The 23765-nt window shown below is 33.3% G+C and overlaps 1 protein-coding gene across 5 annotated transcripts in view; it reads left to right on the top strand.

Moving 5' to 3' along the window:
- Window positions 1-23765, top strand: part of NOVA1 (NOVA alternative splicing regulator 1) — a 139136-nt gene that overhangs the window by 45034 nt on the left and 70337 nt on the right. Inside the window, exons 2-3 of one of the 5 annotated variants that reach the window (XM_063160453.1) lie at window positions 6701-6785; window positions 7450-7520. The exons of 3 other annotated variants lie outside the window; for them this stretch is intronic. The gene's annotated coding sequence lies outside the window, so the exon portion shown is untranslated. The remainder of the gene's footprint in view (window positions 1-6700; window positions 6786-7449; window positions 7521-23765) is intronic. One more of the 5 variants, XM_063160454.1, reaches the window with a different exon arrangement.

The following is a 23765-nucleotide window of genomic DNA, read 5'->3' on the forward strand; positions in this document are numbered from 1 at the left end:
TAAATCTTCACAGTGTTTGAAGCATGAGCTACTTCAGCTTGAACTCCAACATGATCAGTTTTATCTACTAATGATAGACTGATGATCCAAATTTACAATGTAATAGAATATTGAACTTAGTTTTAGTGAACAGAGTTCAGTTTAGTTTTTGTGAGTAATAGAAATAATAGAAGATCAAGAACTCTCAAAGCTTTCAGCTATATTATGATGTATGTGCAGTATAGTTACAAAATAAAACAAAGAAACAAAATCAAAGGTAACCTATGGAAAGTAAAATATTGCCATTAGAAGCTGAAGCCACCACAGTTTAAATTTTGATAAAAGAGCAGCATACTGTTTATTTTAGATAAGCCGTGTTTATATGCTTTTAGTTCTGGTTTCTTCTTGCTTATATGCTTTAGTTCTTGTATCTTGTGCAGTGGGTTTGGTTTAAAATGTTTTGGATTTTTTTTTAATGTGAATTTTGCTTATTGCAAATGTTGAAAAAAAATCCAGCAGTTTGAGTGGGATAATGTACACTGAGCAATATGGTATCTCACTTTTTGATGAGAAAACAGTGTTTTTTAAAATAATATTTTTAATTACCTTTGCCAGATGTAACAAATCAAAATTAATTACCAATATATCAGAACAAAAAGTATTGCCATAAAAATCAAAATATTATGTTTATAAAATCTTTCTAGATGACCTAAATTTTTGGTTTCTTACCCTTTTAGAAATTTACAAGCAGTAATGAATTTATTTTGCACGCTTTCCTGTCTTACTATGCCTTCTTACAAATAAGGTTTTTGGAGTATAATAAAAATGTACTTTAGCTTGCCATGTTTCTATCATATTCCAGGCATCATCTCCTGTGTAGAAATTTTTCATTTATACTACTGTTGAACTTGAGATAGTTAAAGTTGTCTAAATGCTTTATCAACTTCATGAAAATGCCATATATTCAGCTTTTGAGCAAGTCAATTTTTTAGAATTCTTTAAAATTCTCTACCAGTAAGCTAAATTGAATGTAAGTTGCCCCGCTTGAAGATACATAATTTTCAAGTATCTGAGTTGGATGTCTTTGAAACTTCAGACAAGAAAGTCAGATAGTCTTCTGCTTATCCTCTCACTTAACCAGCACCCTCCAATCAGAAACTGAGAGGCTCTCCACAGCATCCAACAAGGAGGATGGCTTCCAGGGTTAGTATAATGTGAATTGCAGACAGTTTCTTACCTTTTTAATAGTATATAAAGGGCTACTAACTATCACTAGAAACCAAATCAAACCAAAGAAAGCAACAACCAGAAAAAACCCAGAAGAACAAAACCAACAAATGATTTCTGAATCTGTACATTATACAATAATGTTTTTATATAGCCATGTGTTTGTACTTCCTAAAATTATTAGTTTCTTAAACCCTGTTGTCCTGTGTAGTGATATGCTAAGTTTAGGATGGAGTTCTAGCTGTGATTTGTTAAATTTTTGTCGATGACTTTTAATTATAGTTGTGAATATAATAGGGATGAAGTATTTCACGTGTATGACAGACAATTTCTTTGACAGACAGTATTGTTGGTGCAGCAGAGGAGCACTGTGTCATGGGGCCCTGACTTACACAGGGATTTCCTTATGAGGTTTTAAAGGTCTTCCTCTTACCACCCTGACAATTTGTATCTCAGACTGCATTTGGGGATAGGCAGCAACTCTATGGTGGGCAGCTTCTCTGTTTACTTTATAGTTGCACCTGCTTCAGTTAGACTCGGATTTATTCTCTTTGTTCTGCACTGTGAATACTTGAATATACTTTCTCTCTCTGAAATATATTACTGAGTGTAGTCTTGTTCTGTGCCAAAGCAGGAGATGAAAGCTTTGTGGTCTAACAATGAATAGAGGTATTAAATATTGCGAAGTTGTCTCTTGTGTAAGCATATGATAGCTACATTACAGATGCACATTGGTTCTTGATTTTGTTATTGGAATAGTTTTCTAAACTGAAATATAATCCCTTCTTATTGTGAAAAGCAACTGTTATATGACTAGCATGTTGTAGTAGAACAAAAAAGCAACTTTTGTTTTAGTTTCAGGCTCCAACTGAATGCCTCATTTGCCACTATTTACAATGTATTTTTGTGGAGGAGAATAAGGAAGGGTGCTAATGTTTGCTTTCTCCCAGGTTTTCAGTATTTGGTCTACTGATAAAAAATACTGAATTCAAATGTAAAAACATATAATCACCAGTATTTCCAACTCAATACAGAAAACTGCCATGCAGTGTAATAGTAAAAGGAAAGTCGCTATGAATATATCTTTAAAACCACATTTCTGCATATTATAAATCTAGATCTGTATTGTGCTTTGTCTTAATTAGAATCCCTTTTTATATGAGGTGGTAAAATAAAACTGCCTTTTAAATAAATTATTGCCAAGTCATAGACTTGTTTTCAAAAGTGGATTGCAAATAAGCTTGCTGGTAATGCATCTTGGATTCTGGAAGAATAGGTTAGTTGTTTTGTTGTTTTTCATGTAATTTTTTGCTTTGCAAACTCAGCAGGTGTTTGAAGACTCCCTTCTACTGTGCAAGTTTCTGCTTTTGACTAAAGATAACTAAGTTGTCTAATTTAGTTTTAGTTATTTGTACAATACAGATTATTTAATTTTGTAATGGAAGTTAATTGGGTAAGGCAATTTAGTTTAAAAGGTTTACTGTACTGCCTTTCCAAGAGCATATGAAATTGCACATGTATGTGTGTGTTTATATATATAAAAGTAGAAATTTTTATATATATAAAAATAGGAATTTCTGTGCAAGATTTTGAATGTTTTTACACTTGCATTGTTGTAATTTTCATTGGCCATTCACAAAGTGAAGCATTTTGTATTCAGTTACATTTTGGTTGTGAAGAAGTTAAGTGCTGCAAATAACTTTACAATAGCTTTTCTCTCTTTTTTCTATTCACATGTGCAAGAGCTGTCAGACTGAATAATTTGTGATGTATGTGGGCCTTGTCTTCTATCACTTGTTGTCTTCTGTTTCAGTTTTATTAATTGAGAAACAGGAAATAGTGCCCAACTCTTCTTCTTTATTACTGAAGTACAAACCAAACATAGGAAAAAATGAGCATGAGTAGAAAATGCTTGAAATACACTTGTTTTTGTATTTCCTTTTAAAAATTAGGTGAATGCGCTTGAACTGCATGGCTGTGAATATTCGCATTCTATGGTTTACTTAATTTCAGTTAATCAATCTCACCCTCAGGAAGATTGCTTTGGATGTGAAGTCATTAATGCAATGTTGGTGTTAAGGAATTCAAATAAGATATGACTTCAGGAATACCAAAGTATAGACTGTCAGTTGTGTTTTGATAGGTTACTTAACCTAGGATTATGGCTTTGAGAATGATCATTTAACACTGTTTTAACAAAAGAGCAGTTACACACAGCACCGTGCTGCTTTCTTCCAATTCTTGATCTGATTCTTCCTTCTGTTCTTCACGTTCAGTGCATGTTCTTAAGGAATGGACTGTGCATGTTCACATCCCCTGTCTGATGTTAATTTTTGAAGGTGGACCAGATTCTTAGAGTGAATTTTAGAATTAAACAAAGAAGGCCATGTTGTTTAAATCCTCGGTAGAGATACGGACCCTTCCTAGAGGCAGGACTTCTTTAAGTGTGCACCTGTGAAGGTGGCCTAACATTTAGGATGGGTTGCTGCTGGGTTTTTTTGTTTAAAATCTTTTTTTTCTAATATTTAAAAACCTGTTGCTCCCCTTTACACTGGAATACCATGTACTAGAGTACAAACAACCCTAAATTCTTTCTTAAAATAAAAATTTAAGTAGTGAAATAATAAAAGGAACTTTAACCTATATATCTCTTCTACTCCTCAGATTTTTCTCTCAATTTTAGATAAATATTTCCAAAGAGGTGAACAGTCCTCTATTTCAAAGTGTTTAATGCCAATTAAAAAATAGAGAAATGTTCATTTCTGCAAGACCATGCTTAGTATATAAAAATTGAATCAAATCACCTCTTTTAAATATTTTTGCATTTGATGTGCACTGTGATATATTAGGATGTATTATTTCATACTGTGAAAGTATATTATAAATACAGTGTGCATAATCAAAAAAAGTACATTCACTCCTTTGTATAGCAGTAGGAAATATGAAAATATACCAAAATTACTAGGTAATATATTAATTTTGATGATACTTATCTTTTTCTATGTAACCTTTGTAAGATAAAAGAAATGGATTACTTTTTATTTTTTTAATGCATAAAATTAATTCTAATAAAAAACAAGATCTCTTGTAAAATGATGGAACGGATATATAACCTTACAACATGTAGAAGGAATTTCTTTTTGTATCTATGTGTAGAAGAGAAATTTCAGGGAAGAAGTAGAAAATAATTGTCTTATTAGCGTAGAATGTATAAATGTATTATTTTTATGGCATTCCAACTTGTTCATTTGAACAACAGACACAATTTCTCTACAGAGATATTTTTCCTGTTGTCTGTTAGATCACATTAATTGTATTTGGAATAAATAAATGAGTACCCAAATGTTTTAATTCCTCTTTGCCAAATGCAGTAGCTGTAGTACAGTGGTGCTTCTATGTTAAAATGCCCATTTTGCATGCACGGAAAAATTTGCATTCCTTGATACTTTCATCTTAAGTTTATATCCACATCAATGTTGAAGAAAATATGTGAGAAAAATGGTGCAACCCCAGACACTTACAGCTATCTTTCCTGACTCTCTTGTCAATAAATTAATCCAAACTATTCTATTAAATTGGATTTGAAACCAGTTAAAATATTTTTATGTTTTCTTACAAGTACTTGTGTTATTGGTATAATTAGTAACCATTTCTGATACAGTACATCGATTTCATGCATTTAGTGAAATACTTGACACTGGATAGTGTGCCATAGGCATCCATCTTCATCAGCTTCACCTGCATTTTAGAATGTGTTCTGAATTTTCTAGAGAAGAAGTTTAGTTATGACCATTTTGGCATTAATCTAGACTGCTACCTATTTTCAGTGTGTACAGAAGAACTAAGGTAAAGGGTGAGAAAAATTATGCAACTTGTGATCTTAGCAATTTTTTTAAACTGAATATAGAGAAGGCACTGGGCATAATACCAAGCTGTTACTATGTACCTTAAATGCATATATTACATATCCACTCATACCTAACCTAAATTGCCACGTATGTATCATCATACCTAAAATGAAAACGTGCATGTTATTTTCTGTTTTGAGAAGGTCTTTTTCTTGTCAACGCCTTTCTTGTCCAAAAGTTGCTCCTGGAAGAAATTTCCAGCCTTAGAATTTGATCCCTTCCTGTAAATATAGCAATCTATAGGTTTTCATTTTACCTACATGCTTTGCTAAAAAATAAGTACAGTCACAGAATTCTGTTTTCTTGACATAAAATTTATGATTTTTCTGAATATTTCCCTTGTTTCATGACTAGCTCAATTTGTCTTGCTTTTAATTGGTTTGGGGTTTTTTTTGACTTAATGGCTGAGCAGTTTCCATCTCTTGCAAAGTTTTGAAATTTGAAGAAGCATCTAATGAAGTTACTGATTGCATATTTGAAAAGAAGATTTGCAGAATTAAAATATATGCACAAATATATGTGTAAAGTATTTGTGATTTACTTTTTGAAAAATATTATTTGCTGCTTTTTAATCCTCAGACTGTTTGGATTTTTTTAGACTCTAAAATGCAGTCTGTGCTTTAATTTGTAAGTCTAGTTGGAACATAACTAGTACTGAGAAGAAAATTGTAACACTATTGTAACACTATAGCTCTTAAATTTTTTCTCCTTAAAGATTTGGATGTTCATGTAATAATCAATAAGTATGCAGTGCTTTTCTTCATTAACCAAAAAACTTTGAAACTATGAAATTTCTGTATTTTGCTTTTCTGCAAAATTGTGTTACAAGTATTTTGAACAACCACATTACTTTTCTGTGCCTATATATTACAAAACTGAACTAAAATCAAAAGTGCTTGAACCAAAGGTTCCAAAGCACATAGTTAAAGCTCTATGAGCTTTATATTATAAATATTCTTTAGGGTATGTGTGGTGTTTCATGTGTATATAAGAATCAAGATCATAGGTACAAATCTAAAAGTTCTAATTTCTATTTCCTATATTTTCAAGGATATGTTGTAGGACTTCTGCTATTAAAGGATCATTTTCCATTGTGAAATTGAATTTTACCTTGAAGTCCTCCCATGGCAGCTCTGTTTTAATTTCTCTTAATTTCCTTTGGTATAAATCTTCTAAATCACTTTATTTTAGTGTATGAACAATTATTAAGATGAAAAAAATCAGATGTCTTTGGCAGCATTTATCTAAATCAAGAATGCGTTGGACATTAAAGAAGTGTTCATTTATCTCTAGCAAGAATATTAAAAAAGAAAGGTGGCACTTTTTTTTCTAACAACTGAACACAGCCCTGGAGTTTTTCAGGTATTCACTAGTTTTCAAAATGAGCTGCAAAGCATATTAGTCCATACAGTCCTAAAAACCTTAGCTCTTTTAGAAATGAGAGAACTAGTTCAAATCAGATTTGCTTGTTACAGAAAAGCAAGCACATGACATCTTATAGTCAATACATAGGCAAAAAGAGCAGATACTTCAGTTTCAGAAACCTGCAGAGCAGTGACATGGCATTCCATTCAATTTTTTACCAGATATCACAGACTGGAAATGTGAGCTTTGGCTGATACTGCTGGGAAGGAGAGTGCGTCAGGCAGCTGTAATTCCCATCCTGTAAAGGTACTGATACTTAAAGTCTCTGTAGTCCAAATTGGTACACAAAAGTACTAGAATGTTGAATTTGGACCTTAGATATATTTTTCAAATCTCTGCCAACTATTCTTAGGTGTTCTGTGGATACATTTGCAGTTTTTTGCTCTTTAGGTAAGAGTAAGGAGAACCTGTTCCTTACTTTGGAGTTGTTTGCAGGTTGCTTCCTGAAAAACTGTCTGTGGTATGCAGTTCTAGTGTTTTCATAGTGTTTCACTAGAAAAATAGGTTTCTGAAGTCAATGGCTTCCAATTGTTTTAAACCAGGCCAAAATTTTGTTAACGTGGACCTGTAAGTTTGGTTGCTCTAAAATCAAGTTTTGGAGCATTTTGACTCTCATTGAATGTAAGAAAAAAAAAATAGAAATTCTGGTTTTAGTGTGATTCTTAAAAGTGTGATGTTTTTGAAAAGTGTTTCAGTGCAGGGTGAGCTGCAGACAGTTGTTCCAGTGCATTCGTTGACCGTATCCTATCAGCATCAGGTTTGTCTGCAGTACAAAAACTAAATTCTTTTGTGGAATAAGATTTTTTTTTTTTTGGTGATATGTCCTTAAGGAATCATAAAGCCTAGAGAGTAACTGACATTAACGTGACTCCATGTACTGTAAAACCCATTCCGTTTTATATATTTTCAGGGAGTATGGAGTGGCACAGGAAGGAAATGCCATATCGCTGGAAAGTTGCTCTAATTCAGCACAGGATTCTTGTGAGAAATTACTTCTAATATTACATCATCCTCTTCTGTTTTTCCACAGTTTACAGTCTAATTTCTTCATTTTTTATGCCACTTTTGTTCATATCAATAACCACATTAAAATACATTTAGCAGATTAAATAGGCTTTCATGAGTGTTAGTGCACATCTGATAGTGGTAGTTCAGAACTATAGATTTTACCTTATTGCATTATATGAAGGCTTATGGGTTTGTTAATAAAATTATTTTTAGTAAGGCCTGCTATTTTATAATGCTACATTTCACTGGCTACTATGGGATTCAACAATTAAAAATAAGTCTCAGCTGCTTCCACTCTAATGAATATTTCTGACGATAATATAGGCAGCACATTAGAAGGGAGAAAAATAAGTGCCCTTGCAAAAAAACCAAAAACAAAAACAAAAAACCCAGAAGAAATAAAGAAAAAAGCCAAGAACATGAAAAGGAAAGAAAAAAGGCAACTGGCTGTTTACTTATATTATATAGATATAAAAAATTATAATGTATAACAAGATTTTTAAATTTTGATTTTCTTTTACTTGAATTTGCTACCTTTCTCCAATTTGACTGCTTTTCAAACACTGTAGTTTGAAGGAAAGTACTTTCCTTTTTTCTCCACTCTATAATGTCAAAGAGCCCAAAAAGTTTTTTAAAAATTTTATTTTTATGAGTATTGACAAAGGTCAGGACTGACACTAACAAAATTCATATTTTCAGATGTAATAGCAATCTCACTCTGTAAAACCATCCAAAGTGTGAAAAGATTAGATTTTCATCATATATTTACAAAAAATATATATGGAACAAAAATATTATCTTTTAATTAGGGAACTGTTTTATACTCCTGGTTTGGGTTTTTTTAGGTAGTTAGAATTTGTAGATGATTCATTAATTAAGAGGAGCAAGAGGAGCTGTGGCCAGCTTTTTAAACTTCTGTTGAACTCTCTGCCAAATCATAAATGCAATGTCAGATGGAAGACATCAGTGCATTTTTTTTCTCCTATCTGTAATCCCCAGAAATAGAGTATTTTGTGTTTGGCAAGCATATGCCTGTATTTTTTCTGCATTTTTAATGCATTTTGCACAAAGCAATCCCATATACCCAATTGGGTATATGCTATGTACCAATATGATTTAGTTGTGTCTTCCTTTTCTTTGAAACTCATTCATTCCAGATTTTGTTCTATTAGTTAGTGATTTCCTCTTGTTAAAATTGTATCACTCTACTATTTTGCTCCCTTTATCTGTTCTTCCTGAACTACATATGTACACAAATTTTTCACACTCATTTCAATTACTGAGTACGGCTCTGTAGTCATGATCAACTACAAGAAACTGTCGTCCATTTGTGACTTTGTCTTCATATATCTCATTATTTGGTAGGTTGCCTGCCATCATCTCACTTTAATCTGTGTGCCAGAGATTTGCTTCCTAATATTCTTCATTGATATACATGATCTTACACACAGATTTGGTCAGGAGTGTATTTTTGTTTCTCGCGATGATGCACATATCTAGTGTTCCTGTCTGTGATTCCTAGAACATCTTGTCTTGACTGTGGTTATCCTATAGATAGTCTACTTAGAATTTGAATGAATCATTTGAAAACTGATCCCAGCTCTCTTCACAGACCCTCCTTCTTACTCATTTTTGGTTACTGTGGACAACATACCCTTTCTTTTCAAGACTATAATTTGTCTGTCAAATTGCATAGCCAATCTATGACATTTCAGATTGCATGCATCTAAACTTTGCTCTTTGTTTATAAAAATCTTCAAATGCTTGTTCTTCTTTGCAGGTTACCAAAGTCTTATCTAGGTCCTTAGCTTTCATCTCTCCAAAAAGTCACTTTCATAGTCATTTGTCTAAAACCTTTCTCTGATCACACCACTTGAATTTAATTGCTTTCTAACTCTATATCTTGTCAAATGCAAAATGTTGTCCCTCCTCATCAGTTTTCTATACTTGAATTCCTTTTCCTAGAAGGAATTTTACCATGTTGAACTCACCCCTTTTGTTAATAATTATAATTTCTCCAAATCACGTGTGATCCCTTGCATGAAGAAAGCCTTCTTAGAAACATTTGAGCTTTTGTATTTCTTTCCAGTTCTTTTAATAGACTCTGTCTTGATTGTCAAGTTGTAAATGCCAAAGATGATAGCCGGACATATGCTGTACCTTATGGATTATGAATTAATGCCATTTTCCCTTTCCTCATTTTTAAAGAGCAATTACAAAAACATAAGAACAAAAGGGGATTAAAATATCTGAATATTTTCTGTCATTATGTATATGTGTTCACTTTTGCTTTAAACGCTGATACTTTTCTCTTACTGCTTTAAACACTTTCTTCCATCTCTTTTTCTTCTAGAGCATAGGTCAACATGTTTCCATTAGTATCTGCTGCCACGATGTTCAGTGGTGAGGAAAGTAAGAGGGAAGAGGAAGGAATCTTGATATGAATATCAGCAGCTATTTATAAAATCAACATTAAGCTAGAATAAAGTTCTTAAATTCACCAGTAAAACTGAAGGATGATGATATTGAAAGAAAAAAATATTTTTTTTACCATTTGCAGAATTTTTTCCTGTTACTCTAATTGTGTAGAAGATTTACAAGGATTCCTTGATGTATTTAAATTAAATATTGTTATATTGTGCTTGTATAATAGAATGTTTAAGTGCACAGGAAGCACATGATGTATTTTATTACTTTTCTAAGGTGCTGCTGATGACGTACAAGAAGTATGTTACTCTTCTGAAGGCTATGCTATGTGGACTTTGAATTTTGTGCATTAATAACTGCCATGTAATTAAATTATGAAAATACCTAATCAGCACATAACATCAGATACTTAATCTTCTTCTCTATAATAGAAGGAAATTCTCATATTTGGATGTTTTGGTTTTAATTTTTTTAATGTATTAGTCATAATAATGAAGGCAGTTTCTACCTTTGTTAGTAAAATACTTCAGGCTAGTGCAGAAACGAATCTGTATCTGAATATCAGGTATGTACATATAGTTTCTGTTTTGTATTTTCATACATTACTATTTAGTTTGCAAGGTCATGATATGTAGAATAGTTTCTAGAAATGTAGAAACTTTGAGTTTTCATATTGCTGAAGTGTTTCAATATATAGTAACCTTATTTTACTTCTGCTGTATGGCTTATAATAGCTATTTTATGCTGATTTAACGTCTTCCTTGAGAATACCTTCAAGGACATCTTTGATTAGATTGATCAGACTTAATGAATATGTATATGTATTGAACTAAATTGTAGGTTGCATTTAAAAATAAACTGTCCTGTGTGTATCACATTATAGTAGATGGCAATGAAAGACTAGGGCCATCTATTCTAAATGTGAGATCAAATAACTTAAGCTTAAGTCTGTTTAAAAATTATGTAAAAATAAACCTTATAATTCAGAAATTTATGCATTTTGAAATTTAAAACTAACCTCTTTTACTTTCAAAGAGGTACTTTTTAAAACTCCCTTTTCTTCTTTTCTTTTTTTTTTTTTTTTTTATTAGGAGAAAGAGGCCTGGACATTAGGAGACAGATGTTTTTAATATGACTTTAATTAAATGTGTCTGCTCTGTGAACTTGTTACTAGTTGATACCAGTTAGCACTTTTCTTGAAATTAGAGGAAAGTACACATGGAAATGTCTTAGTAGAAACATTCTGTCTTTAGAATACTACTTTTAGATAATATCTTAGTATCTTAAAGACTTTTCTAACAGTCTATCTGGTATGATGCAGTGTGGGATGTTAATCATATGTGTTTAACTGACAATCATTGCAGTTTAACTGAAAGAGTTCTTCCTTTCTAATGCCTTTGTTCATCCCACTTCATAATATTTGAAGTACTAGGGGAGAGCTAACCTGACAGGTGGCATTGTGAAATTACTTCATCAGGTTTCAATAGAGGCTCTGTTTTTTGAAGTTGGCTTTCTACCTGTCATTCCTGAAAGCCTAGTATGACTTTAAAGACTCAATCATTCAAAAAAAAGAAAAATTCCTTGCCAAATTTGTGCTCATACACAAGTGATCAATTAATTATAAATGGCACTTATTTTTAAACTAATTATACTCTGAACAATATTTCCTTGATCAGGCTTTCAGTAAGGCTTAATTTGTTGATATTTATTGAGCAAGTCTCTTCAGGAAGACCAGGCTATGATGGTTTCTCAGCTGGCTGTTACTTCAGGACTGGCTGAAATAAGAGACAACAAGAATTCTATTTCTTAAATAACTTACTAAAGATCCAGAACACAGAAATCATACTTGCTATGTGGACATGAAGATTTTGCTCCACTGGGAAGCCTCACTGTGTCTACAGTTCAAGCAGGCATTAAAATTTAAAATGGAAAATTAAGATGTCAGTTGGTCAAGAGCAATTCCATAGTTTGTGAAATGCTTTAATATATAAAAATTATAAAGATTTTCTATTAATGAATCCTCCTAGTATCTTATTATTATTTAATTAGGTAAAACCTTATTTAATTACATTTAATTATGGTATTTTAAATTATCACTGTTTTTAGCTTTGTTTCTATTTCTGATCGCTACAAAATTGGTTATGTAAACAGATTTAGAATTAAAATCTAATCACTATTGTTTCACCCAAATATTAGTGAACTGAGGTTTTTACAGTAACTATTAGTGAAGTAACAGAATAGTCAATAATCTTTTTTATTTACTTGATCGTGGCATCCAATGCTGCATAACAAAAAATTAAAACAGTTACACAGAATTATATTTATTCTATAAAAATCACATCCAAGTGCTTGTTTTGGCAGACTTTTAACAGAAGTGAACGTGTTTAGATTATGGAGTTCATAGGTTCTTTATTGTAGCTAAACTAATCAATGCATCAGGACCATAAAGAATGAACCAAGAAACATAGGGGAGAGTGTGTGAGAAGGCAAAAATTAATCTGTAGATAAGTTAACTACAGGAAAATGCTTTTGAAGTAGTTGGCAACCTAAGGTTTATTGTTTTCAGCAAATAAATCTAAAATAAACTGCCTGATGACAAAGGTAAACAACTGTTAATATAAACCAGACAAATGTTTTTGTCATTATGTAACACTGGATGGGTGTATTTTGTATAGATGACAGAATCTGATAAGGAAGGGTTCATAAACTGTTAGATATAGAAAATAAAGAATCTACTAACTTTTAGTGAAGTATTGTATCTTATCTCAAAGATTTGTTTTAACTAGGAATTCCACTAGGAATGGGTATTTCCATGCAAAATTTTATAAAATTCTGTCACTTGTAAAATGGAAGTGTTGTTTTTCAGTGTACTTCAATTGATTTTCTTTTCTTTCTTTTTGGTGCTTTGGTAAATTAGTAGCTGTAAATAGCATAGAGTATTTTAAGTGTTGTAATAAGCAGTGAATTTATATAACTTTGTACAGACTTTTTTTGTTATAACATTCAGATTTTCTTTCAAAAGCGGTGTACTTGGTATAAAAACTGAAAAACTAATTCTTATGTATAAATTATTGTCATTTTTGGATTTCATATGAGCATATATTTACTGTAACTCTTTTCGAGACCCTTGCTTTCACATTCACATGTTTAACTTCGTAGTCATTAAACTGGATATTTAATACATTTAAAAACCTTTTACAGGTTTGCTTTTAGTTAACTTCAAGCAGTTACAGCATATTATGTTTTGTGTAATCATATTTGTGCGAGTGTAGTCTGCCTGTCTGCTAACATAACATCAACTGCTTAAAATTCTCCTTGTTTCACTGACAATTGTATCCTATTTTGTTTTCTTGATGTATTAAACTAATTTATATTTTAAAATACACTCACATAGGAAGAACTTCCTTGAAACTCAGGGTAGTTCAAAAAGTTCTTGCTAGCCAATGAAAAGCAAGAATCTGTCTGACCCATGTAAGTGGAATGGCACTCAGGTTCTCTGCATTCATACTTTACATTCTCTGTGGTCTGTTAGAGAGATGTATCTTTATTCCTCAATTCTATCTTCTTGTGTAATGACTTAGAAGACATAAAGTCTGTCCTGATCAATTTTGCAATGACCTTGTTCTGATTAATGAAATCTGATGTTCGGAATAATTATCCCTTAAATTACACTTCATGTGTTGAGTTATGTTTTTAACACCAGGTCTGACAATGTGTAAAATAAAAATTGTATTTCAATAATGGCTTACTCAGGCTGGATAATGATTTCCACTTTCCCTAAGGAAGAAAGCTCAGTATTCATGAAGGACCATACCATGTGTTGAACTTGAATATCTGTATTTATTGCATATGTGGCAGTAAAGGTGAATGCATAAACAGATTGTGTTCTGCTGAAATCTCTGATTAAAGTCCTCAGCATCAGTTGTTGAAGATTTTTCCCTTCCCACAGAAGTGTGCCAATTGCAAGTCCAATCGTGAGAAAGTGAAGTATACAAAGGTGACTAATGAGCTCTTGCAAAAGAGCCAGCATCCCCTTTAATGCATTTTTCAACTTTCTCCATGGAACTTCCTGTATTAAAGAGAGGATGAATCAGTCTGCTTCCTCTGCCTTCATCATTTTGCAGATATTTGACTTTTAGCACAATTTCCAGATTTTGAGAAGTGTAAGCTTACATTAGTCCTTGTATTAGAAGGCAGCCTATGGCTTTAATTGTGTCTTCTGAATCTTTTCTAGTTGCAATGCTTCATCTGGAGGCAAAGGGAGGGACCACAGCTGAAGAGAGTTGCTACATACAAACACACATTTGTGTCAGCATAAGTCATCTCACACCCTTTTCTGGTTTACATTCCTTCCTTAGAAATTCTTAACGTTTGATTTTCTCTTTGGCTGTTAAAACTGGGTTAGCTTTTTCTTATATCGTAGTATGGAATTTTACACTCGAATGCAAATTACACTCGAGTGAAATAATGGACAGTTCTGAGTCCATTATTTTTCTGTGTGAAATTAGAATTGCTTTCTCTCCTTTGTACATCACATTTGTGTACATGGAATGACATTTGCTATTCTTTTATACAGTCACTTCATTCTGAGGCCCTTCTGTGGTTCTTCACTATGATGTATGTCTTCATTGCTTAACAACCATCATCAAATTGACTGAATCTTCAGCACTGATGTCTGCTCCCATTTTCCAGATTTTTGTCTACATATACATGTAACACCCTACATGATCTCTCTGTTGTGAAAATGGATGGTTTAGCTTTTCCCTCTTTTATTCATTAATTCTTCCATGCAAGGGCTTTTCTTCTTCCTCTATAGCAGTTTTGTTTCCAAATAAGCTTTTGCAAAGGACATTTTTGAAAACTGCTTAGAAAGTAATTACCATTACATCATTGAATCTTCAAATTTTAGGAAATAAATTCATATATATTCAGAACTGTATGACATATTCTTCATATATCTACATTGTGGAGCAGCCTTGTGTTCTAATCTACATACTATGAAAGTCTATAGTCAGAAATGTTTCATGTTTTAATAAATCTTGCATGATTCTTACCTTGTTACCACTACAGTACAGATTCCATTCAAACATGACAAAATTCCCTCAAAGTTTTTATCGAGTGATCTTGCAATCTTTTCTAGAATCATTTTAATAGGTATTGTATTTCTTTTTAGAATCTCATCTTTCCTGGTAATTATTCTACAAAATCTCCTTGAGACAATCTAGAAAATATAATTTCAAAGTAAACTTCTCTTTAAAAATTTTAGTTTTTTAATCTACATACTGAAAGAAAGTGCAGAAACACTTCTATATTACATCATAAAACCTATAAAATTAAAGATTTCTTTTGTGCTGAAGAGTAAATACTCTTTTTATAGTATTTGGTATAACAACTATAATAACCTTTTAAATAGTATTTTCCAACTAGACAATTATTATTTTACTGTTTGCATATAACTTTTACTGATTTTTTCCTTTTTTTATTTAAAGCCATGTGATTTATTTACTAATTCTAATACTAATTATAATGCTAATTAGAAAACTTGTTTGGCTTCTAGTCCTGATGATTTTTATACCTTTTTATTATGCTATTGTAGCTGTAGCTTGTTGAAACTTTTTTCTGGACTGTTCTAAGTATTAAGGCTTTTTACTTTTTTTAGTATTGTGTATGTATGACAAATTTGCTAAAATAAAACTTTGCATTTGGGCAATAACATACAGTTTAGCATATTCTATTTTGTCTAATACCTACTATGCCAGTGTTTCTTTATACTGTATTTCCACATTATAAAAATACGTCATTGATGCTGTCAACCAGGTTTGTTATCAAAAAAGTTACAATTTATTTATAATGTGTTGCCTTAAAAGTAACTTTGATTCAAGGATTCACCTTGCAGTTGTCTACAATGAGTTTTATCTTTGTCATCTGATTAAATGCCTTTGTATTGAAACATAAGTCCTTCTTCACAGCAATAATCTAAAAACTAGGAGATGTCAAAACATTAAAAATTATTCCTGGATGACTTTCAACATTATAGTTGCACAGCTAAAAAAAGGAAGATTGATAGCCTGAGTTCCTAGTAATAATCAGTTTCACAAATCACATTTGTATAGATGCTTTGAGAAAAACCTTTGCCCTGTAGGGGGGGGGAGAGATTTTATCAGAATAGGAAAAGAGAGACTGCTGCAGTACCCTGAGTTTCCTTTAGAAAAAGTGGGGATGATGGCACAAAAACTAAATCCATGCAAGAACAAAATTAAATACAATAAATTAAGAAAACTCTGAACGCAATTTATAGTGATTCAGTTTGGGAGGGGTATCAGAAGATCTCTGGTCCAAATTGTTTCTACAGGCAGGGTCAGCTGTGCAGGCAGACAATGTTGCTGGTGGCTTTATCTTACTGCGCAGCTTTTCTGCAACATTTCCCAATGCAAGAGAGTCTTCCTGAGGGAAAGGTTTTTCCTTAAGTCTAATTAGAACCTCTTGTTTCAATGATGTCCTCCCACTATAAATCACTGGAAAGAGCTTAACTTAATCTTCTTTATAACTTCATAGTTATTAAGGACCAGTTTTGGGGTCCTTCTGAAGGAAGGATTGCCTGTTCTCCAATCTTGATGAAAGAGGCCAGGTTGCCTCAACTTCCCCTCTTAAGGGCAGGTACTTCATAACCTTAACTGCTTTGGTGACACCCCAAAGAACTTCCTTTAGTTTCTCAACGTTTTTGTGGTACCGGAGGACCTAAACTTGGACTCAGTATTCTAAAAGCAGTCTAACAGCTGCCAAATAAGGAGGGAGGTTTTTTTTTTTTTTTTAATAGCTCTGCTCCAGACTTTTTCCTTTGTCAGTATAGTTAAACTGAAGCACAAAGAGCATTGATTAAGCCAATAATAGGGAATATTGAAATATTTTTTTTTAAATTCACAAATGTCAATCTGTTGTTTTTAATAGTTTAAAAATTACAGAATCAGACGTCTACCTAAGATTCATGTCTGTCAATGTCTGTGAAGGTAGGAGTATCACAAGTTGTTGGAAGGAAAATTCTAAACATAAACCAAAAGAGAATACAGGGAAATTCAAAAACTTGTCAGTTTTAAGAAAACCTGTATACTCTGTCTAGTCAATGTAGACAAATGCTTGATTATGTGCCTTGATTTTTTTTCCTCTTTTGTTTCCCATCAGCTCAAATGAGTTCTTAGACATTTCCAAAGTTGATACTTGTTTATTGCCATATCAGGCTGTGCTGGTGAATTAGGATGACCCTGTTGTCCTGGATGTAAAACCTGAGTGAACTCTGAGTCATGCTCATAATAGATGTGTTTGTATGTTCTTTTCCTTTCCTTTTTTTCCTGTTTTTTTTAGTATGTATGCATTGAAGAAATAAGCCTAAAAATGCACCCACTTTAATGCTAGCATTACTATTTCATCTCAAAGTAGCTGCTATTACTTATATTTGTAGTGCTTCATCCAAGTGTCAGTTTCTATGTTTGTTTGGATCTTGTTCTTCCTGTGTATGTGCAATTCTCTGTAGTGTTTGTGTGCAGAAATGTAATGCTTTTACTTTTAATGCTTTTACTTTTTCTTATCTACAAATATTTGACTTTTGGCTCTTACTGTTCTATAGAAGAAGCAGACCATCTCTTTTCATGCTTTTACAGCACATAGCACGGTGGTTTCTTTTCTAAATCAAGATCCTGCTTCTGAAAAGCAGTAGTAATTAATCAGAATTTATGACTTGAAGTGCTGTAAGAAAATGTGTTTAGTGGTAGGGGCAGCATGTTAATGTATTAGAGGAAACACAGTGTTTTATATAGAAATACCCTAGTAGTCATGGTTGTATGAATCAGGAAAATTATTATTGCTTTCTGTGAGGGGATGAGGTATCTACAGTTTTCATTTGGGAAGAAATTTTAGTCTTGGTTTCCATTATTTTGATGCTTAGCAAAAGTATTTGATTTTTTTTATACTGTAATTTTTTGTTTTGTTCTGCTCCACAATTTTCTTAAAAATTTCATTGCACCTGTTAATATTTTTCCAGATACAGCAGATGATCACTAATTTTTTTCATGTCAACAAAAAAATGCCTATTTCATTTATTATATCCAAAAGATGTGTTAAGCCTTTGGACTTTAACAGTATCAAATACCAATAGGGAGAAGAAATATTGCAATCCTAAGAAAGCCGTGAAAGTAATAAACATAATTGTGATAGTTTAAAAGCCATTTTGGAAAGAAAGGAAAGCTTTTCTCTGCCTTCATTATTAAAAAGGATTATTTTCTGTTTTTCATAGCATGGCTTTCAGAAGACTTAATTTTCACACCAGATGGCATTCCAAAAGTGGGAAAGGAAAGCTATGATCCCAAGAACTAAGATGCAAGGGCAGCATGGGGGGAGGGAAGCAATCCATTATGGGCAGCGCAGCGGGAGGAGAGGAATCCATTATAGAGATCTTTTGGATAATTTATTATGGAATTAAATGCCTGTTTAAATACCTAAAGGAAACAAAAAATATGTATTATATCGGGCATTCTGAAATGTAAGGAGTTGCCATTTTTCTTATAGAGTAATAGTGGTGATCTCTAGTGAATGTTCCCAAGAAAAGAGTTAAAATAGTCAAGACCACTGCCCGCGTATACAGCTGAGGCTGTATATGTCTTTGCATAGAGGCACAGCCTGAATATCTGGACCTCCAAAGAAGGTGATGTAGACTCCAGGATGACACTGAGTATCTCAACATCATAACGAACTGCTGAGATAATCGTCTTTCCAGTTGTAAAAAAGACAGGGGGGGATGGGGAGAAAAAGGTTGTATCTTGGGCTGTGTCTGCAAATTTGAGCATGCCCAAGTGTGTCCTTGGGCACTGAACTGTGTGGCTCTGCTACTGGACCTTGTGGTCTTTCCTGTGACAGAGCGTTCTGTTCCATTGCCAGCCACCCCTGAACAATTTATGGCATTGCTCAGCTGTCAGGACAGTACAAGGAATTTTTCCAGTAGCCAATTTGAAAAATCTTCTCCTTCCTGGCTGCGGTCCCCAGCACAAGAAGGACATAAATTTGTGGAGAAAGTCCAGAGAAGGGCTGCAAAGACGATCAGAGGGCCTGGAGTGCTTCTCCTGTGAGGAAATGCTGAGTTGGGACTGTTTAGCCTGGAGAAGAGAAGACTCAGAGTGATCCTATTGTGCCCTTTCAGTGCCTAAAGGAGTCTACAAAGAAAACTGCAGAGGGACTTTTTACAAGAGCATGTAGTGTCAGGACAAGGGGCAAAGTTTTCTAACTGTGAGAGAACAGGTTTAAACTTGCTACTAAAAAAAATATTTTCTGTGGCGGTGATGAGGCACTGGCACAGTTGCCGAGAGAAGTGATGGATGCTCCATTCATGGAAGTGTTCAAGGCCCTGCTGGATGGGGCATTGTGGAAGGTGTCCTTGCCCATGACAAGGGGTTTGGAACTAGATGACCTTTAAATTCTTTTCCAAGCAACCCTTTCTGTGATTCTTTGTCATCTTCCTGTCTTAAATGAGAGCAACCAACTAACTAACTGAGAATGTTGGTCCTTGCCAGCTGATCTTGATGACCAAGAATTGTCATAGTTGAGGCTATGAACTTCATATTTACAAATTTTGTCTACTAGATATTTTTTTTAATCTCTGTTTATCAGTTCTGAAGAGGGAATAGTTCAGGGGTATATATGTAGTTAAATACATGCTTTTTCTGTTAGCAGACTTACAGTGGTACATATGCTAGAAAAAAAGATAAAATATATAAAAGTCTCTATTTATGTATCTGTTCCCATGGCTAACAAAAAATCTTTGAATCTTTGGGCTTCTTTTTTTTTTTTTTTTTTTTTTTTGGAGGAACATGTCAGATATTATGCTGAACAACTCCACGATAGGTTTAGGAACTTTACTTTTCCTACTTTTCCAGATCTCACGAACATTAACATTTTTATTTTGGTTTGATTATTACTGTTGTTAGCAGCCTTGAAACTTGCTGTAGATGATGTGGTACACTGAGCTTTCAAGAAGTTGGTAGTTGCTCTGAAATTTTGTAGTTAGTATGAAAATTCCTACTGATCTGATTTCTGTATACATTATGCTTGTTTGTCTTAGTGTAATCCAAGTAATAATGTTTACCAGAGCCATCACAAACATAAGGAACATGTTTGTAAATTTAAGTTACACATCATTAATATTTTTTTTTCCACAGTGAAAATATTCTTGTTTATTACTTTGTGGTTATTTTGGTCAAAACAAGTTTTCCATAGCCAATCTCACCTGTTTTTTCTATCATCTCTGTGTCTTTGGAGTGTTTCTTTTCGTGGTTGGTACGGTTGGACTATCAGGAACAGAGCCAGTTTACTAGAGTTCCTTTCAGCATTTCCTTCATAGAATTCTGTTGTCACATTTTCAGAGGTTGTTCCTGCATTAATTTGCGTACTTAAAGTCTAATTTTTGTTTCTTTAGGTTTTTTCCCCCCATGAGAATCCTATTGCTATTGTTTATTAAAATTGTCCCTACAGACCTTAGACTCTCACCTGGCATCCAGAGAGACTTAAGTAATAATTTATCTTCCTCACTGCTACATAGGATCCTTTTCAAGGTTTATGGCTCAAGGAACATTTTTTATTTTCAATGGATTTTGAAAATTTGCTAAAACATTTTTTAGAAAAATAAAAACTTTTGTAATTTATGCCTTTCAGAAATTTCCATTCAAGGAAGCTGAATTTATTTTCATGAACACCCAGACTTGAGAATTGATAACACTACATCTTCTGTTGTTATTGCTGTTTCTCTAAAGATAAAAAGAATGAGACACACTGCTTTCAGTTTTTCCAGTGATCTTTTGTTGAAAATGATCTGGAGCAAGTCCTTTGTCAGAACAAATAGTGCATATGCTGGCATCAAGTGTGTTTTCTGTATTTGTAACACCTTGAAAACCAGTTGAAACAATGCAGAATGTCTTCAGTCTGCTTGTCCTTTCAGGGGAACCTCAAATCCCTCACCACACCACTTGTGGCAGCCTCTGAATTTCCCAGTACATGTCATACTGTGATGGTAACTGTAATCTCCATACTGAATTCCAGACCTCGTCTTTACTGGAGAGAGAACAATCTTGGTAATATTAAGCTTGTTTTTCCCAGTACAATCAATGTGCTTCAATCTTCCCAATGACTTGACAAGTCATTCATCAGATTCTGAAGCTGAAGAATCATTAGAGCATGTAATCTTCTAAACACAATCCCTCTAATACTAAAAATAATATAGGTGTAATTTAAAGCTCTACTATTTTTATATCACTACTAATAAGAGTTGTGTTGGGACATTCAGTAATGTCTACCTAGGTAAATTGGATTTTCCATTGAAAAAAGAGACAGGTTCATTTTGCTGACATTATGACTTCTGATGTGTAAATCACTAGCATGTGGTCAGGGCAAAAGAGATTTGTCAAGACTGAAAAAGAAAGCTGCCACATTATTCTTCAGTTCTATGAAAATGTTAAATGATACTCTGTTCATAATTGAAATGGTTTCTTTATTCATACTTAACCCTTGCTTTGTTTCGCATACTTTGATTCTCTGTGTATGAACCTTTCACAGTGTCCTGTAAAATGCAATATATGTGTATCTTGGTTAGTGTTATACTGTCTCATTTTCTTTTCTTCTGTAGAAATTCCTCTGATATTTTTTTTTTAAATATTCTCTTTAACCTGTTTTTGAGCAGTAGAATGTGGAGAATTGTTTGGGAGCATTAGAACCTTTGCTAAATTCAGCTTTGTACTCCAAATCACACTATTCTAGTTTAGTCTAAACCTGTAGTAGGTGAACAGGAAGGGACATACCACCCAATGAGTCTGGGTGCTGTGGTTAGATGCATTTTGTAAGTTAAAGCATTATTTTTCTGAGAACACATTCTCTTCCCTAGATGCTCTCTCCTGCCAGTATTCACTTTTTAGTGTGGAAAGCTATATAGCTTGCTGCCATTTATAGTGTGTTGTGTAATAAGAACACGGAATGAGAAACTAGATGAAAGATACTTAAATTATATAATCTTTTTTCTCCTGAAACCTAACTGTTGATCTGAATGTCTTTTAATCTTCATTGTCATGTGAACACGCAGTTGTTCTTGAGTCCAACTGAGAAATGGCTAGGTAACATGTTGTACTCTTTTTATTCATGCTCAAAGCAGTGAAATATGTTTAGGTCAGGGGACCAGTTTCTGACAGATTTCAAGGTAGGCTTTTAGACTGCTTTACTGATCCTTACTTTCATGGGTAACATCATCCTGAAATAAGATCAGGAGAAACTCAAGCTCTATTCTTTTGCCCATTTTTTCTCTTGCCTAATATTCTTTTGCCTATTTTTCTCTGTTATTTACATATTTGGTTGTTGAAAGTTTGCATGTGTGGTTTCTTTAAATATATTAATATTTTTGTCAGAAAAAACCCATAGTTTCTCTTTCTAGTTCAGTTCTGCAAGGATGTGAGCAGCTGAAATACAGTAGTGCCTGGATCTGAACAAGTATCTCAGCTACTTTCCAGTAGCTTGTGACCAATATGTCTGTGTTTTGTGACTGCTACTCCAGGAACTCTCATGGCTAAAGGCTCCAAATGTCATTGTCTACCTGCTTATCTTAATTTCTGCACGTTTCTTCCTGTCCAGTTGAGTAGGTTATGTAGATCTTATACTCAGCTACTCAGATTCCGTGTAATCCCATTCTTTCTGAGGAAAATCAGGTCTGTGATTTTCTTTACCAGCTCTTGAGAAGAAAAAGCATGCAAGCATGGGATATCTGTTTGGTAAATCCAAGTTTCATTCTCATCATTAGTGACACAGTCATGCAGATGTATTTCTGAACTTTACAAACATTTTTTCTTATTGCTAGTTACTTTTTCTTTGTCTACACAGTAAGTTTAGAATACTTGGGTTCTACAAGAGAACACAGGCTACAGCTGTTTTTATAGAAAGGGACAATAACCAATTTGTACACAAGTTGAATATCAATGAATTTCTCGTGTTTCTGTGTTCGCATTCTCCTTGTTGATAATTTATTGTCATTATCCTACTGCAAAATAGTGTTGCGAATGAGAATTTGTCATTATTGACAAGTCATTAATGAGATTAGTTTTTGGTGTATATTTTTATGATCAAGGTTCTATCTCTATGCAAAGTCCTGGGCTCTAAGTTTTTTGTTTGTCAGCAACTAGCAAAAGAAAATCCCAGTGGGGTGGTAGGGCGGGTGTTTATGGTAAGCTACTTCTGTAATTTAAAGAAATTTTAGTTCGAGATGTCATCTTGAAATTAAGCATAAACTTTAACTGTAGTGAGGACTGAAGTCTTATGCAGGATTTTTAATTTGAAAAACATGTGCTGCTCATGTATGGTTGTTTTCTTCTTTGCCTTAGGAAAGAAACATTCCTCTGTGGTTTGTAATAAAATGTTTGGGAGTGAGAAACTATTATTTCCAATAGATGATGATGTGTTCCTATAAACAAAATTCAGCGCGAAAACCAAACAAATTGTGTAGTGGAAACCACTAAAATTGACTTTAGGAACACTAGTCAGAGTCATAATATTAAAAGTGTGTTTATATTGCTGTGTGATTACATTATTGATTTGGTTTTAAAAAGCCATGTTGTTGGGATTGTTGGAGATAACCACGAAAGGTTAATTGTGTATTTCATTCTGTTTCCTTAACACTGTTTCCTACTTTGTAGCAGAGCAATGTTGAGTGAGTTTAAACTCTTCTACTCAGCACAGTCTGTTCTTAACGCAGTCTCACCAGTCTGCTTTTGTGTC

Source organism: Melospiza melodia, chromosome 6, assembly GCF_035770615.1.
Source record: "Melospiza melodia melodia isolate bMelMel2 chromosome 6, bMelMel2.pri, whole genome shotgun sequence".
NCBI lineage: Eukaryota > Metazoa > Chordata > Aves > Passeriformes > Passerellidae > Melospiza > Melospiza melodia.